Raw genomic sequence first — 13,556 nt, forward strand, 5'->3', positions numbered from 1 at the left:
TGCAGTATGTGTGGGGTCATATAGCTATAAGCTCTAGACAAGGAATATCTATAGTATAGAGTAGTGAGCTCTTTACAACCAAATGTCCCAGGGGTCCAGCTTTACAGGTATTATGAATGAGGGTGGGAAAGTCAGTGCTGGCATGCCTTAGACACTTTTGGTCTATTTTAACTCAATGTACAGTGGCTCTACTCCTCTTATCTGGTAGGAAAGAAAAAGAATGATCTAACAGCAAATGGTCTTAAAACTTAATCCTGAGACTGCATTCATTTGCTCTATTAAAGATAATACTGGCAAGCTAGGACCCATGACTCATTCCTGTAATTCCAGAAATTAGTTGCTAAAATACCAAGATCACTACAAGCTGTAGGCAAGTGTACTGGCTGGTTTTGTGTGTCAACTTGACACAAGCTGGAGTTTTCACAGAGAAAAAAGCCTCCCTTGAGGAAATGCCTCCATGAGATCCAGATGTAAGGCATTTTCTCTATTAGTTATCAATTAGTTATCAAATGAGAAGACCCACTGTAGGTGGTGCCATCTCTGCGCTGGTTGTCTTGAGTTCTATAAGAGAGCAAGCTGAGCAAGCCAGGGGAAACAAGCCAGTAAATAACATCCCACCATAGCCTCTGCATTAGCTCCTGCTTCCTGACATGCTTGAGTTCCAGTCCTGACTTCCCTTGGTCATGAACAGGAATGTGGAAGTGTAAGCTGAGTAAACCCTTTCCTTATCAACTTGCTTCGTAGTCATGATGTTTGTGCAGGAATAGAAACCCTGACTAAGACAAATCAGTACCAGCATAGCTGGGTATTCCTGTGACAACCTGACTATGTTTTGGGGAGAACTGTGAAAGGACTTTGGAAGTTTGTACTAAAACTTAACATAAGATGTTAAGAGCTCTTTGGGATGTTGTGTAGGAGCTTGGAAGATGATGTTGAGAACATTGTCGAAGATGGAGGCCTGGCTTGTGAAATTTCAGAGGGAAGATTAAAGACTCTTCTCAGGGCCATTGCTATTTTTATTGTGAAGATTCTGTGGATTTGGTGAGCTAGGGCTGAAGAAACAGCCATGATTAACAAGATACCAGAACTACTAAAGTGAAAGCTTTGAATTACTGGGACTATTGATGCTGGTTAGCTGGAGCTAAGAAATTGGTGGTGATTAAGAAAAGAACAGCATCATTGAGATGAAATCTTCTGGGAAGCGTTTGCTCAGAGCACAGAGGTTATCCAGAGATAGCCAAGGTTTACTTTGTACCCTGGCTGGACTTGGTAATGTGTAAGAGTCACCCAGGTGGTACTGGTTTTGAAGACATGAAGGAGTCATGACGAACTCTAGAGATTTGCTTCTCTGGTGATTCTGTCTTAGAGTGAACAACAATGTCTTCTTTTCTATCTATGTAAGAATTTATACTCCTTGTAAATTACAAGGTCTTCTTGCTTTGACTTGATTTCTTCATATCATTAATTTTACCTAAGAAAAACCATTCCTGCTCTAATTTTCATGTTATCATTTACCCCACTTTCCCCCAAATATGACTCATAACTGTACCATTGGTTCCCATCATAGTCATTTTTCCTATTGTCATGATAAATAAAACAAACAAACAGATAAATAATAGTAAAAACAGCATAAGTGAAGGGGCTTATTTTGGCTTAGAGTTGTAAGATACAGTCCATCATGGACAGTCAATCCCAGTGGCAAAAGCTTGAGAGACCTGGCCACATGGTATTCTAGTCAGGAAGTAGAAAAAATAGCACTTGTGCTCAGATCACTTTCTCCTTTTACAAGCCCAAGATCCCTGCTGAGCAATAGTGCCAACTGAAGCCAGTAGCATACCTTCTATCACCTACTACTGTATGCAAGAGCTCCTTGGGTTCACAATTGAAATTAACCATCATAAAAAACTATTGATATTTATCACTGATGCATTATCAATGTAGACTTTCACCTAATGAAATAATTATGTTCTTTATACTATCTATGATACTATCCTTGTTTCTCACTGGCCAGCAGAAGATAGAGTTGTAAGGATAATTTGAGTCTGCTTCTTTGAATTACACTCAGGACTTATTATCTTAAATGGCACTGTGGGAAAACAGGATCAGATTAGCATGCAGGAAGTTGATTAGGGGATGATCTTCTAAATAACAGATATACTGGACTGAAGAAAATGTTAATTCAGAGGAAGGGATTTAACTATTATATAACAATTGCAAAAGAGTCACCTAGTCCCTTGAGGAGCTCTGAAATTTAAAATACCCTCTGTACTAATACAAATTGATATAAGGACTATATGTTTATTAGCTTATTTAAAATAATAAGAGACATAAAATATTTTTTTTAAAAAGACATTCCTTCTTGTGACATCTACAATCATAGATGGCTACATAGCTAGTTACTAAAATGTTTGGTGAGGAGATTATTTCACATATAATGTTTTGAGACACACTTTATAGATTTAAAAGAATAGCTATAAATTAAAAAAGAAAATGATGTAACATCTGAATGCTACCTGAAAATATTTTGGAATTTGGTGAAAACAAGTGGTCCACAGATTATGGTTTGAGAACTGCTGCAACAGACTCTGATGATGGTTGTAGCTGCTGTTCATTAAAAGCATTGTCTCAACAGTAAATAAAGGAACTCTAGAATCCAAGTAGCAAAGAGAGATAATGAAAGGTCAGAAGAGGAAATGATTTAATCCTGAAAACTATGGTGATAACAACCAAAGAATAAGACAAAAGTCACCTGAAAATTTGTTGTTTGCTCTGAGACTCACTAGAGGTAAGATATAAAGCCTTCCATATTCATAGGGTATCAAAGGCATATTCATAGGTACTAGTAACATGAAGCCTTCAACTTATTTTCTTTGTCCCTGTCATATGCTATTCCAACAGTAAAGAGAGCAGTATTAGAGTTTTCTAGCTGAGGTAGGAGTGAAGGAGACACGGAAGGTTTATTACAGGTATGCAATACTCTGACTAGAGCTGGGAGCAAAAGTTCTAAATTAGAAATATGTACAGATTTGATGCCATATGAGACTGAAGCTTTCGTGTATGTAGGTGAAGGTCATTTATTCATTTCCAAAAGCTCAGATACATACTGAGAATCAAGAAATGTACACGCAGAGGTAGTGTACACTCTAAGGTAATAGTGAGAAGAAAGGTTGTTTTAAACACTCAAACAGAGTAAATGAAACACAACACACTAATAAACAAATGGAATGCTTTCTTCTTTTGAAGAACAACAGAATTGTTAGTGCCATTTCAGGCTAAGAATGAATGTTGGAAAGTTATTGTCAGCCTCATACCTCTTTCATATACTTAACTAGAAATTATTCTATTTTAAAAATATACTTGAAAATAAATTGACCTCTGAATACAAAACTATCTGTGATAGTCATCAGATTTTCTTATTCAATAGTACTTTTGCTGTCCTAAATGCTATATTGTATGGTCCTTTTAAAGACACTTTTCAGAGTTTAAGAGGATTCCATTTTAGCACGATTTTATATTCTTTAAAAATTTCCATTCTAAAATGACAGGTTTTTATCATCCTAGTCTGTGTTATATATTTTGAGCCTTTTACCACCTGAATTCCCTCTCTGATATCCCATAATTGGTATCATTCAGTTACGAAGAGGAACAGAATGCACAGAATGGAAATCAGTCTGTATGCCGAAGAACCTGCATCTTTCTCTGCATCATTAGATGTAGTTTTCTACAATATGAGCCAGATTCTAGGAGAGAAGCCATCCACAGCCTCCACACAGACTTAAGGCACACATTACTTTCTGAACGTGTCTTATTCTAAACTTCCATTGTTGCATTCGAGCACACTGCTTTCTCTCTGTGGACATTCTCAATTAGCAGAAGGAATTAGTGAGGATTGGGGGATCCTCAAACTGCTTTTTATCCTCATTGCGGTAATAAATTTGTTGTGTGCAAATGAGCTTAAGAGGCCCTGTGCAATCTGCTTTCTGCTTTACCTTGAATATTTCTGTGCAGACTGTATGCTAATGAAGCTGGGAGTGTGAAATAGTGCATGTGAAATTGTTAGTGGACAACCTTTCAAAGCAGACACACCTAGCTCTCTGTCCCTTGTATGGTTATACCATGATACACAGTGATATTAGCACTGCATCCAGGAAGCCTATAAACTCAGTACTTGGAAGATAAGTTAGCTGTGAACAAAAGACTTTTTTCTTCATTTGTTATTCTTTTCTTTCTTTTTTTCTACAACACATAGATACACAAAATTGATGAATAAAGAAGATTTAAAATGTGATAAAAGTATGGTTGTGTAATTTCATTATTGTGCTTATACCATATATCATACTTTGAGGAATTAAGATGATGTAGCCTATGCTCTGTAGAATAGCCAAGTTCCCCTAAGCCTCAGACTCGTACAACATGTTAACTGCACCTGATCTCCAGGTAACTGTAAGACAATTACAAGCATCAGTGCAACCAGCATACAATGGATCTCATAATGCCACAGAAATTATTACATAATAGAGGTAAAAGACGCAATGCTAGCTGGAGCATATGTAAGAGATTAGTACTTAAGAAGACCTGCATATTATTTGCCCACTGCTTTAGAATTTAGAAATGCTGTACACTTTGGTTTCACTAAATTTGTTTTACTGAGGAGGTCTATTTTTCTTTAGTAATTAATTAACCTTAGATTGTTATAATTTTAACTTTATGACATTGTAACATTTAAAATCTTGCCATATTGCTTTCATGTATCTGAAAGAATATTGCCACATTTACACTTATGCATGCACACACTCTAGTAGAGTACAATGAAAACTGAAGAAGGATGAGTTAAAGGTTAGGAAGTCGACAAGCAGGAGGGGCAGGGAGGTAATGATGGACATTTATAAAAATGAAATTATGAAATTGATTTTATTCTTTGCTTAGTAAAATATGTAATAAAGACAAAAGGAAAGCAGTGTGCCACACTGTGCCTTGCCCAACACTGTTTTGCCCATCAGAAAAATCACTTTCAATTAAATGGCAAGCATATTTCTGCCTTAGCCATGTGGGTTTTACACACACACACACACACACACACACACACACACACACACACACATATATAATTCTTGAAATTGTAACTTCTTTAAGTGCCTTTGGCATTCCTAATTTCTAATAGTGGGCACTCCATCAGAATCACAACTTACTGACTTGGAAAAGGTCCCTGTATACCCAGAGACAGCATATAAAACTGAGTTATGCATTACTTTTTAAAATCTTTGGCATAGTAGCCATGAATAGACTCACAATATGTAATATCCTCTGCTTCACATCAAGGGTGAGGAACAGTATATGAGATGAGAATACTTTAACAATAATGTTGCAGTCTGTCTCATCAAATGTTTTTAAAATGCCTTGCATAATCACATTTCATGTCTAGGATTTTTTTCCAACATAAAAACTGACATAATTACAGATTTAGATTTTCCTTTAAAATACCAAACTGTATAATTTGGTTAGCTCAAGTATCCATAAGTAATTGAACTGCAAAATCTAGCTTTGATTAGATTCACTGCTTGATCCAAGGGTGCCTTTTACTCAATAACTTCAATTGCTTATAGATACAGATCATTGCTTATAGATAGCTCCCATATTTTGACCTCCACAGTTTTAATCTTTAGCATGTTTTAAGATATTTTCCTTACAGGTAAAATATTAAAAAATTCTCATAAACACTAAAGTATGTCAGTCATTATTATTATCGTTCTATCTTGAGTAGTATAAAATTAAAATGAATTTATTGTCATGTATTGTGAATAAGTACACATTTATATAAAATGAATCCTGAGGGACTGGAGAGATGGCTCACCATTAAGAATGCATGTTGCTATTGGAGATGACTTGAATATTTTTCCTAGAACCCATGTTGGGAAAAAATATACTTCAATATACTCAATTCCTCTGGTTTTGTTGGCATCTGCCTTATATATGAAATACCCACAAAGACAGACAAAAATGCAAAAAAATTTTCATACACTTAAATTTTTTTTAAAAAAATTGCTAGAAAAAGGAATACTGAGATCAAAGACAGCAATAACTTCTATCAAATCACATATAGTGCCCCTCTTTCTCCACATCCTCTGCACCTGCTGTCTCCTAAGTTTTTGATCTTAGCCATTCTGACTTGTGTGAGGTGAAATCTCAGGGTTGTTTTAATTTGCATTTCCCTGATGACTAAGGATGTTGAACAATACTTTAGGTGCTTCTCAGCCATTCAATATTCCTCAGGTGAAAATTCTTTGTTTAGCTCTGTACCCAATTTTTAATAGGGTTATTTGATTCTCTGGAGTCTAACTCCTCGAGTTCTTTGTATATATAGAATACTAGCCTTTGTCAGATGTAACATGGGTAAAGATCTTTTCCCAATTTGTTGGTTGCCATTTTATCCTGTTGATAGTGGTCTTGGAAAGGCTCAATGCCACAATGTAGAAGAATACCAGGACAGGGAAGCAGAAGAGGGTTGATTGGGGAACAGGGGTAGGGGAGATAGCTTATGGGATTTTCAGAGGGAGGAAACCAGAAAAGGGGACAACATTTGAAATGGAAATAAAGAGTTTAATCTAATAAAAAAAATCACATATAGTTTGGAATTTACTTCACCACCCTAATCCTACATTCACAAATTTCTCTATTTCTTTCTGACTTTTTGTAATGTCAGGGTAGCTTCCTTTGTGAGACATTTTATCCTTTGTAAATATTAATATTGAAGAAAAGATATTTCTTAAGGAAAATATATGGTGAAGAGGGTGAGTCTGTATTGCCAAGGAAACAATGTACTTGAGAAATGAGGCCCATCTTCTCAGCACCTCATGGTACCTTCTCCAAAACTGACCATATAATTGGTCACAAAACAGGCCTCAACACATACAAGAAGATTGAAATAATCTCATGCATTCTACCAGATCATCATGGACTAAGGCTGGTCTTCAATAACAAGAAAAACACCAGGTAGCCCACAAACTCATGGAAGCTGAACAATGCTTTACAAAATGATTACTTAGTCAAGGCAGAAATAAAGAAATAAATTAAAGACTGTTTAGAATTTGATGAAAATTAAGGTCCAATATACTCAAACTGATGAGACACAATGCCAACAGTGCTTAGAAAAAAACTCATCGCTCTGAGTGCTTCCAAAAAGAAGCTGGAGAGAGCATACACTAGCAGCTTAACAGCACACCTGAAAACTCTATAACAAAAAGAGACAAATACACCAAGAGGAGTAGACTGCAGGAAACAATCAAACTTAGGGCTGAAATCAACTAAGTAGGAATAAAAAGTACCATAAAAGAATCAATAAAACCAAGAGCTTGTTTTTTGAGAAATCAACAAGATAAATAAACCCTTAGGCAGACTAACCAGAGGGCACAGAGACAGAATCCAAATTAACAAAATCAGGAATGAAAAGGAAGATGTAACAACAAAAACCGAGGATATTAAAAAAAAATCATCGGATACTATTATAAAAGTATTGAAAAATTTGGATGAAATGTACAATTTTCTAGAAAGACACCAGGTGCCAAAGTTCAATCGGGATCAGATAAACCATCTAAAGAGTCCCATAATCCCTAAAGAAATAACAATCATTAAATTCTCCCAACCAAAGAAAGCCCAGGACCAAATGTTTTTAGGGCAGAATTTTATCAGACCTTCAAAGAAGACCTAATACCAATTCTCTTCAGATTATCCCACAAAATACAAACAGAAGGATCACTACCTAATGTGTTCTATGAAGCCACAATTAAACTTATACCTAAACCAAACAAAGACAAAGACAGAGAATTTCAGACCAATTTCATTACTAGTACTGAGGCACAAATACTCCATAAAAAAACCTTGCAAACTGAATCCAAGAACACATCAAAACATTTATCCATCATGACCATGTAGGCATCATCCCAGGGATGCAGGGATGATTCAATATATGTAAAACCATCAATGTAATCCACTCTATAAACAAACTCAAAGAAAAAAAAAACACATGATCCTATGATTAGAGGCTGAAAAAACATTTGACAAAATTCAACTTCCCTTCATGGTAAAAGTTTTGGAAAGATCAGAAATTCAAGGCCCATACTTAAACATAGCAAAAAATTATACAGCAAACAAATAGACAGTATCAAACTAAATGGAGAGAAACTTGAAGCATATCCACTGAAATCAGGGACTAGACTAGGCTGTCCACTCTTTCCTCACCTATTCAATATAGTACTGGAAGTCCAAGCCAGAGCAGTTAGACAACAAAAGGAGGTGAAATGGATACAAATTGGAAAGGAAGAAGTCAAAATGACTATCATCTGCATAGTATATTAAAACCATCTGATAGTATATTAAGTGACCCTAAAATTTCCACCAGAGAACTCCTAAACTTGATAAACAACTTCAGCAAAGTGGCCAGATACAAAATTAACTCAAACAAATTAGTAACCTTCCTCTTTTCAAAGGATAAACTGGTTGAGAATGAAATTAGGGAAATGAAACTTTTCACAGTAGTCACAAATAATAAAAAATAATACCTTGATGTGACTCTAAAAGCAAGTGAAAGAACTGTATGACAAGAACTTCAATTCTCTGAGGAAGCAAATTGAAAAAGAGATCAGTAGATGTAAAGATCTCCCGTGTTCATGGATTGGCAGGATTAATATAGTAAAATTGGCCATCTTGCAAAAAGCAATCTATAGATTCAGTGCAATCACCATCAAAATTCCAACTCAATTTTTCATAGAGTTAGAAAGAGCAATTTGCAAATTTGTCTGTAATAACAAAAATAAAAAACAGGATAATTAAAACTATCCTCAACAATAAAAGAACTTCTCGAGGAATCACTATCCCTGATGTCAAGCTATACTACAGAGCAATCATGACAAAATCTGCATGGTATTGGTACAGTGACAGGCAGGACGTTCAATGGAATAGAATTGAAGACCCAGAAATGAACCCACATACCTATGGCCACTTGTTCTTTGACAAAGGAACTAAAACCATCCAGAGGAAATGGAACAGCATTTTCAACAAATGGTGCTGGTTCGACAGGAGGTCAGCATGTAGAAGAATGAGAATCGATCCATTCTTATTTCCCTGTACAAAGCTGAAGACCAAGTCAATCAAGAACCTCCGCAAAAAACCAGATACACTGAAACAAATAGAAGAGAAAGTAGGGAAGAGCCTTGAACACTTGGTCACAGGGCAAAATTTTCTAAACAGAACACCCATGGCCTATGCTTTAAGATCAACCATAGACAAATGGGACCTCATAATATTGCAAAGCTTCTGTAAGTCAAAAACCACTCTCAGTAGGACAAAATGGCAACTAACCAATTGGGAAAAGATCTTTACCAATTGATTAAAGGCTAATATCCTAAATATACAAAGAACTCAAGAATTTAGACTCTAGAGAATCAAATAACTCTTTGAAAAATGGGGTACAGAGCTAAACAAAAAATTCTCAACAGAGGAAACGTGAATGGAATGGCAGAGAAGCACGTAAAGAAATGTTTAACACCCTTAGTCACCAGGGAAATACAAATCAAAAGAACCCTGAGAGTCTACTTCACACCAGTCAGAATGGCTAAGTTTGAAAACTCAGGTGACAGCAGATGCTGGCATGGATGTGGAGAAATAGAAACTTTCCTCTATTCCTGGTGGTATTTCAAGCTGGTACAACCACTCTGGAAATCAGTCTGGAGGTTCCTTAGAAAATTGGACATAGTACTACCTGAGTTCCCAGTTATACCACCCCTGGGCATATACCCAGAAGATGCTCCAGCATATAACAAGGGCACATGCTCCACTATGTTCATAGCAGCCTTATTTATAATAGCCAGAAGCTGGAAAGAATCCAGATGTCCTTCACCAGAGGAATGGATACAGAAAATCGGGTATATTTACACAATGAAGTACTACCTAGCTATTAGAAACAATGACTTCAAGAAATTCTTTTGGAAATGAATGGAACTAGAAAATATCATCTTGAGTGAGGTAACCGAATTACAAAAGAATACATGGTATGCAGTCAATGACAAGTGAATATTTGTCCAAAAGCTTGGAATTCCCATGGTATGATTCACAGACCACATGAAGCTCAGAAGAAGGAAGACCAAAGTGTGGATTATTGGGTCCTTCTTAGAAGGGAGTTCAAAATACTCACAGGAGTGAATATGAAGACAAAGTATGGAGCAGAGACTGAAGGACAGGACATCCAGAGACTGCCCCACTTAGGAATCCATCCTATATAGAGTCACCAAATGCAGACATTCTTCTGGTTGCCAAGAATTGCATGTTGACAGGAGCCTGATAGAGCTGTCTCCTGAGAGGTTCTGCCAGAGCTTTACCAATACAGATGTGGATGCTCTCAGCCAACCATTGGACTGAGCATGTGGATCCCAATGAAGGAGTTAGGGCTAGGACCAAAGGAACTAAAGAGGTTTGCAACTTCACTGGAAGAACAACTTCGTAAACAAATCAGATCCCCCTTAGAGCTCCCAGGGACTAAACCACCAACCAAAGAGTACACGTTGAAGAACCCATGGCTCCAACTGCATATGTAGTATAGGATGGCCTTGTTGGGCATCAGTGAGAGAAGAGGCCATTGGTCCTTTGAAGTCCAGATGCCCCACTGTAGGAAATTTGAGGGCAGGGGGGTTGGAGTGCGTGGGTTGGCTTGTGAACACCCTCATGGAATCATAGCAATGAGGATGGGATAGGGGTTTTCCTGGGGGGAACCAGGAATGGGAACAACATTTGAAATGTAAATAAAGAAAATATCCAATAAAAAAGAAAGAAAAGAAGAAAAGGAAAAAGAAATGAGGCTCAGATGTTCCTTCTTTGGGACTGATCACAATGCTCCCTGCCTGGGGACTATTATTTATTATACTAGAAAGCACCATGTAAGCATCTAATGAAGGATATAAACAACAATCCTCCCTAGCTGTGTTGTCTATGAGCCACATTGCTGTCAAGCATAGCATGTGAACCCTAGATGTCCAGTATTAGAACATATATGTATACCTTGCATTAACTAAGAGCTCTCTAGTTAAGACTTCAGACCCACACATTCAACAAGAAGTAACAATACCCAGTACTGGAATCCAAACTGTTTAATGCCAGGGAAGTCATAACAATACCCAGTACTGGAATCCAAACTGTTTAATGCCAGGAATGCCAGGATAGTTCAGGAAGAACCTATAACCACTAATTTCTTAATCCCTAATAATAAACAAATCTATAAACATTTGTCCATATATATATACATATATACACATATATATATATATACATACATATACACATACACACACACACACACACACACACACACACACACAGAGAGAGAGAGAGAGAGAGAGAAATATATGTGATAACCAGATAAGTGTAGTCTTACCTATCATTAAGGAAGCCTCTCTTTGCAACCGAAGGAGACCACTACAGATTACCTCAGATAAACCAAATAAAGAGTTGTCAAACCTAGTCCTAATGCACATATTCACAATACACACTCACAACTAAAGCTCAGAGAACATTGCAAAGAGTGGGCAGAAAGATTTTGCAGAGCCAGTAGATCAGGGAGTTTGCTGTGAGAATGTGCCTTCTAGAATGTCAGAACCTATACATATAGTATTTCAATATCATGACTGCCTAAATATGTGCTGATCAAGGATGCCAATGATAAACATATTGAACAGGACAGAGAAAGGCTCCTTGGGTTTTAAATCCACAAGAAGAACTATAGGCAACTGTGAAAAGCTGGGAAAGAGGAAGTTGATCTTACTAAAGGAAGAACATGGTAATTTGTTATCCACTACTAAATGATCAGCCCTGAAAGTATGCATACAAGTAGCATTATATGGGCTGAACAGGTTATATTTAGAAAAATATATGTATATCCACATAAGATATGAATTACTAAAGAAAAATCCAGGCATTTGCTGGAGAGTCCGCAGCTATATGGGCGATTTGAAGGGAGGAAAGGAATGGATAAATGAAATCATAGCCTCAAAATTATTGTGGAGCATTCATTTCACAATCACTTGAGTAAGAAGATATCCCAAATGTGTGAGAAATTTTTGACAGATGTCACACAGAGAAGTAATATCCAAAATATCAAAAAACTGGAAAAACTAAACTATCGATGACCACAAACATTCCTGTAAAGTAACTAAAAAATGATTAGTTCTCAAAAGAAGTTTGATAAGTATCAAAAAATGGACAAGGAGTAACTGAAATGTGTCCCATATCTTGGTAATTATGAAAATATCAGTTTAAAATACCTTGGGGTTTTGTCTCAGTACAAGGAGACTGGTTTACATCCAGAGCCAAATGAAAAAAAAAAAAAAAGCTGGTGAAAATGTGGAGGAGGAAATAAGAAATAATTGTAGTATTAGTGTAGGTTTCTATAGCCACTAAGAAATTTGACATGGAATGTCCTCAAAAATATGACACTGTGGTTGCACACACAGTGGAGGTCAAGTCCTACAACAAAGGTTTTTGCATGTCCATGTTTATTACTTCTGTAGACACCATTGCTAAAATTGGAATGAATATAGGTGTTCACAAGCAGGTAAGCAGATATAGATGCTATAGTACACAAGAACAAAGGAAATCAATTTAGCTATAAAGAATAAAAACACAATCTATACTGGAAATGAATTAAATGAAACATATATTAACCTAAACAAGATAGATTCAGACAAATAACACATATTGTTGATATGCGGGTTCTAAATTTTAATGTGAGTACATATAAGTGTGTGGGGGGGAGTAAAACAGGACAGATATTCTTGGGGTAGGGATAGTAATGGAACAGATACAACATGAAAGCAAAAGCAGGAAAAAGCTGGGAGATGAATACAGACCAGAAAGTGAGAGTTAGGCTGGGCGTGGCTTATGGGAGCAGGAGAGCAGAAGAGTAACCACAAGTGTGCATGCAGTGCCCGCAACCCACTGCCAACTTAAAACCTAAAACACAGGTGATCAAAACCGACAAACAAACAAAGTACAGGGTTATAGCACAGGAAAAATTCATATTTATTCATTGGTATATATACATTTGCATATGGTTGAGATTCATGCCATTGGTTATAACTGAGCCAGTCACAATGTTGATAAAGACAAGCTAATGATAAAGTCAGCTAAAGCTGTTAACCATGTAAGAGTGTGCAGATAAAAAATAAAATCACTAGCAATATTCAGTAAGAACCATCACTTAAGGTTTTCCCTGACCATCATAAAATGCTGAGTGAAATATTCTCAAGATAGATCTTTATATATATATATGGAAAAATTGATATAAACAGATAAGCTTTAAAAATCATTTCCATTCCTTAGGGCTAGTGAGATAGTTCCATGGGTAAAGATGCCTGCTGTCAACCCTGAGGAAATAAGTTTGAGAACTTATATGATTAAATAAGAGAACCATATACCCATGTTTATGTTTCTCTCCCTCCCTCCTTCCCTCCCTCCCTCCCTTTCTCCCCCCCTCCCTCCCCCCCTCCTTCCCTCCCTCCCTCCCTCTCTCCGTC

The 13,556-nt window shown here is 36.7% G+C and overlaps 1 pseudogene; it reads left to right on the forward strand.

Moving 5' to 3' along the window:
• The first annotated feature begins 12,451 nt into the window (after positions 1-12,451).
• The window catches only part of LOC127691978 (heat shock protein HSP 90-beta-like), a 102,985-nt pseudogene continuing 101,880 nt past the window's right edge, over positions 12,452-13,556 (forward strand).

This window comes from Apodemus sylvaticus, chromosome 9 (assembly GCF_947179515.1).
Source record: "Apodemus sylvaticus chromosome 9, mApoSyl1.1, whole genome shotgun sequence".
In the NCBI taxonomy this organism is placed as follows: Eukaryota; Metazoa; Chordata; class Mammalia; order Rodentia; family Muridae; genus Apodemus; species Apodemus sylvaticus.